The sequence below is a fragment of the Primulina tabacum genome, chromosome 14 (assembly GCF_025594145.1).
Source record: "Primulina tabacum isolate GXHZ01 chromosome 14, ASM2559414v2, whole genome shotgun sequence".
Classification (NCBI taxonomy): domain Eukaryota; kingdom Viridiplantae; phylum Streptophyta; class Magnoliopsida; order Lamiales; family Gesneriaceae; genus Primulina; species Primulina tabacum.
Window position 1 is genome coordinate 4,819,760 of NC_134563.1, and position 5,536 is coordinate 4,825,295.

Sequence of the window (5,536 nt, forward strand, 5' to 3'; positions counted from 1 at the left end):
TGCATGTTACATGACCAGAAATGAAATTTCCCCATGGTAAACCATATTTTTGGAGTTTTTCTGATAATTTAACTTCATATTCATGTAAAGTTGAAGTAATTTTTCTCACGCGTGCCTAATGATCAGGTATAATTACAATTACGCAAACACCCTTTTTTTATTCTCTCTTTTTACTTTTGTTATTTTCTTTTTTTCATGCAATCTTTTTCGAAAAATGCGAACAAGTTAAGCGTGAAAGGGTACACCCTCCGAAGGACGAAACAAATTAGATCACTTTACATAACGGAATTTGGTTATTAGCGAGTCACACTTTTGTTTCACACAAAAATTAGATAACACCACAGAAATACAAAGGAAATCATTTCATCAATACGGGAATTTTCATCCACTAAAAGACAATATTCAAGGAATCCGAATCCGAATCCAAATTGAATTTCAAAATTTTATGAACTTGAAGAACATACCTTCCAATCCTATAATATCTTTATCCTCGCGAGAAATTTAGGGCCCGATTCCAGCAACTGTCACTAGTCCAGACGCAGGTTTCAAAATTGTCCCGAACCTGAAATCACGAATAAGACCTTTAGAAGGGGGCCAAGAGGGTGTCCTGACGTAACCCCTACTACGCTCAAGATAAGTAGATAACAGCTAAGGGTGCTGCTGAAAAACAATATAGTGAATGAATAAATCAAACACTCAAACCTAACATTTATAGGAGAATACATGGACCTTTGATGGTTCTGTCTTCCATTTGGGCTAGGGATGGGCCAGGGGTAGCGGGCTCATCATATCTGAACGTATATAAACATTTTTTCTTTATCATATTTATTAAATTAATAAAAAAAATTGAAAAATTAAACTTGAGCTCGATAAATCAAACCAAACCGAACCAATCACAAATTATGAGCGGCTCGATTTATTGCCATTTTTTTTAAAAAAATAAACATTGTAATTATGCCAGCTGATTCCCGACATGGGAAAAACGAGTCTACGAATTCAAGAGAGTATTTACATAGATCAAAGTTAAAGTAAAAAGGATTAAAGCAAAAGAAAAAGCAAAAAGAAGATAAACTCTTTATTTAGGACAGTAAACACAAATAAATAACAAAAAATTACCCTCGTAAAACCCGAGTGTATAAACTTCCCATAGTCACGGGCTCTTTTTCTTGTCTACATATATGTACGAATCGGTAGTTTTATTTTGTCCTTCACTCTATAAATACTCAGACTTCGATTTTTTTTTTTATGTGAGTATATATAATTTTGTACTTTATGAAAAATATTTGCACATAATGGTGAATCTAAAAATTTGAAGAATATATATTTCTCATATTTATTTATTGATCAATAATATAATTGAATATCCATTGCATAAATGTCTGTCACGTGTGAAAAAAAACAAAGCAAATTATTCTTCTACTAAAAACAATACTAAGTAAAAAATGGATTTTGGAATTGGAATTGGAATCTATGGTTTTGAAATTCTATTTGGGTGTTCGGTAAAAATTTTAAATGTAATATGGAATTTAACCATTAAACTAATCTATTTTATATTTAAAAAAATCTTATATTACTATTTTTAAAAATGATTTGTTTATTAACAGTATTTATATAAATATTTCTATTTTTTATTAGAGAAAAAAATTATTTTCGAATATATAAAAAAAATTATAATTGAATAATTTTTTTAATAAATACAAAAATTATAAAGTTTATCGTTAAAAATAAATTTATAAAATTTTGATAAATTAAGTTTTAATTATTAAGATAACAACTTTTTTTTTAATAAAAATATCTTATTTATAGAAATTTTTAATATAAAAATATTTAAAATTGATTTTTAAATAATTTTTTCAAAAATATATATCATATAAATGTTTGCGAATTGATCATAATATGTATTTTTAGATAAATGATACTTTATAAAATTTGAGAAGAACATTTAAAAATAAAAGAAGTTCTAAAAATTTATTAGTAAAATATTTTTTTTATGACTTAAGTTTCATGAAATCCCATCAAATCTTACCTATTATGCAAAAAATTCGCCTAGTTAAATCAAATCTCATCAAATTCCACCGGATGTAAATCTCATTTTGAAATTCCATCTTTCCAGATATTAAAATGGTATTTTCAATTACAACTCCGATTATATCTCCTTCAATTTCATGATTCCAAACACACTATAAATCTATTCTCGACTTTTGTTGTATATAGAATAATTAATCGATCATTTTACTTTAAAACAAAAAATAAAATATATCAATATTTATTTATTTATTTTAAGTTGACACTCTCATTTCACACCCTTGAAAATACCAATATTTTGAAATCCCACCCTCCATTTATTCTCTCTCATTCCATCTACGTAACACCATTTCAGTATAAAAGAACAGCAGTGGCTCCAAGCCATTAACGAACCCATCAAAGGTATTATTCCACTACTTTTTCTAAATAAAACCAATGCACTCCGCCGCCGCTCCACCGCTTCTCTTCCTGCTCCTCCTCGCCTTCCACACCGCTCCGCTACTCAATGTAAACGCCTTAACCTTTAAATATCATTCTTGAGATAGATTTCGTACGTGATCTCTTGAAACGTACACGGTTGTTTTTTTCTGCTTTGATTTTTGTCATGTAATTAATTAATACGTTTGTGTGAATACAGGCTAAAACCACCGCCGCCGCTGCCGCAGGTAAAAATCCATTTACACCGAAAGCTTATGTAATCCGTTACTGGCAAAAAAAGGTCTCAAACAACTTGCCAAAACCATCGTTCTTGCTGGGCAAGGCCTCGCCGCTCACAGCCGCTGATTACGCAGCATTCTCCAAACTCGCCGATCAGAATTCACTGTCGACTCACCTTCCCGATTTCTGCACAAAGGCCGGTCTTTTCTGCTTCCCCGATGTAGGCGCCAGCCTGGAGAAACACTCGGCATGATGTGAATTTCGCTACCTACCTCGACCAGAATTTCACAAACTACGGCACGAATCGCGGCGGTGGAGTTGATTCTTTCTCAAAATACTCCGAGAATGATAATGTCATCCTCGACAATTTCCGCCGCTACAGCCGTGGCTCCACCGGCCATAACGACAAGTTCACTGCCTACGCGACGGGATCGAATGTGATAGACCAGCGCTTCAACACATACGGAACTTCCTCCACTGGTGGCAAAGGGGAATTCAAGAATTATAACACTGAAGTAAACGTGCCCGGTCTCAAATTTACTTCTTATTCAGACAGCAGCAATGCCCGCAAACAAACATTCACCCAATACTCCCAAGACGCCAACGCCGGGGACCAGAGTTTCACCAGCTACGGAAAAAATGGAAATGGGGCTGCCAATGAATTCAAGAACTACGGGAACAGTTCGAACGTGATGGGTTCCACTTTCACCAACTACGGTGAAAATGGGAATGCTCCGAAGGATACTTTCACTTCATATGGGACTGACGGAAATGTCCCCGAGAATAATTTCAGGACTTACGGCACTGAAGCAAACGATCCTAACGAGAGCTTCAAGAATTACAGGGATCAATCCAATGTAGGAGACGATAGTTTCCAATCTTACGCCAAGAAATCCAACGCCGGAAAGGTGGATTTCCTTAATTACGGGCAGTCATTCAATGAAGGCACTGATAAATTCAGTGGCTATGGCCAGGATGCTGCTAATCCAGTAACAGTTGGCTTCAAGATTTATGGAGTCAACAACACTTTCAAAGATTACCAGAAAAAAGGTGTCACTTTTAGTAGTTACGTTAACGATAGCTCATCTGTGGTGAATTCCTTAGCAGCCGAGGGCAAAAAGGTCAATTCATGGGTCGTTGAGCCAGGAAAGTTCTTCAGAGAGGAAGATGTTGAAGAGTGGCACCATCATGCCTATGCCCGACATTCACGATAAAATGCCTAAAAGGTCGTTTTTGCCCCGGGTCATAGTGTCCAAACTACCCTTTTCCACCTCAAAATTGGTAGAAATGAAGAAGCTTTTCCATGCTAGCGACGACTCGAGTGTTGTGAAGATGATGACCGATTCATTGGGTGATTGCGAGAGAGCACCGAGCCCTGGCGAGGTCAAGCGATGCGTGGCGTCAATCGAAGATATGGTCGACTTTTCCACGTCCGTTCTAGGCCGGAACGTCGTGGTCCGGTCAACAGACAACATCCAAGGGTCGAAAGGAGATATCATGGTCGGAAAGGTTAAAGGAATCAACAACGGGAGAGTGACCATGTCGGTGTCATGTCATCAGAGTTTATATCCATACATGATTTACTACTGTCATTCGGTTCCAAAAGTTCGGGTCTACGAAGCGGATATTCTCGACCCGACTTCGAAAGCTACAATCAACCACGGTGTTGCCATTTGTCATCTGGATACATCATCTTGGAGCCCCGGTCATGGAGCCTTCATTGCATTGGGATCCAAACCCGGGAAGATCGAGGTGTGCCATTGGATCTTTGAGAACGATATGACTTGGACTACCGCCGATTAATACCCGACCCGCTCCAATATTCATAGTGGAAAGAGTTGTGGGTGCAAAAAGGAGTGTGTTCCCCGGTTGGTTTGATCTTATAATATTATCGAACTCAATAACTTGACCCATACACGTCACCTTTTTATTTAATTTCAATTTTAATTAATTAATATTTCCTAAAATATTTGTCATACGTTTGAATATTTGTTCTTGCAGAATAAATAAATATCCGCGTCATATGTTTAATTATTCGTGATTATGAATATATGCTTGTTCTTATATGAATTTTCATATGCAATCAATCCTTAGTAATTTATATTTTTGAATGAAAATTGTACATTCTTGGCTCAAGAAGAGGATTTGAAACCGAGAGTGATTGATTGCGTATTATAACATGGTAAAAATGTGTGTGAGTGAGACAGATCTCTTATTCGGGTTATATATGAAAAAATATTGTTTTTTTATGCAAAGAATATTACTTTTTATTGTGAATATCGATATGGTTGACCTATCTCACAGATAAAGATTTGTGCGACCGTCTCACAAAATATCTACCTATATTACATATTATAAAATCGGTCAAAACTCCACTATAAATAAAGTAGCTTAACTTTTTATATTTTAATTTTTAAGACGTTTTAATTTTCCCTTTTTTTTTAATTAGATTTGAATTCATGGATTTCCTCGTCAACATCACGGATTGGTAATGAAATTAAATAAGATCCACGATGCATGTAAAGAGACGTTTATTTTTAAATATCTAATTTAATTTGGTCGCCACGTATACCACCCCTTCAATTCTATCATCTATGTTTATGTGGGAATTTTTTTTTTAAAACATTTTCCAGGCTGTTACTTGGTCCTTTCTAGTATTAGTTATATGAGTAGATGTCTTTTGAGACGATCTCACGATTTTTTATCTGTAAGACGGGTCAACTTTACCGATATTTACAATAAAAATTAATACTCTTAGCATAAAAATTAATACTTTTTCATGAATGACCCAAATAAGATATTCGTCTCACAAAATACGCCATGTGAGACCGTCTCACACAAGTTTTTGTCTTAA

At 35.1% G+C, this 5,536-nt stretch overlaps 1 pseudogene; it reads left to right on the plus strand.

The window, feature by feature from the left end:
- Nucleotides 1-2,355: 2,355 nt before the first annotated feature.
- LOC142523655 (polygalacturonase non-catalytic subunit AroGP3-like) lies at nt 2,356-4,752 on the plus strand (annotated as a pseudogene).
- The last annotated feature ends 784 nt before the right edge of the window (nt 4,753-5,536 follow it).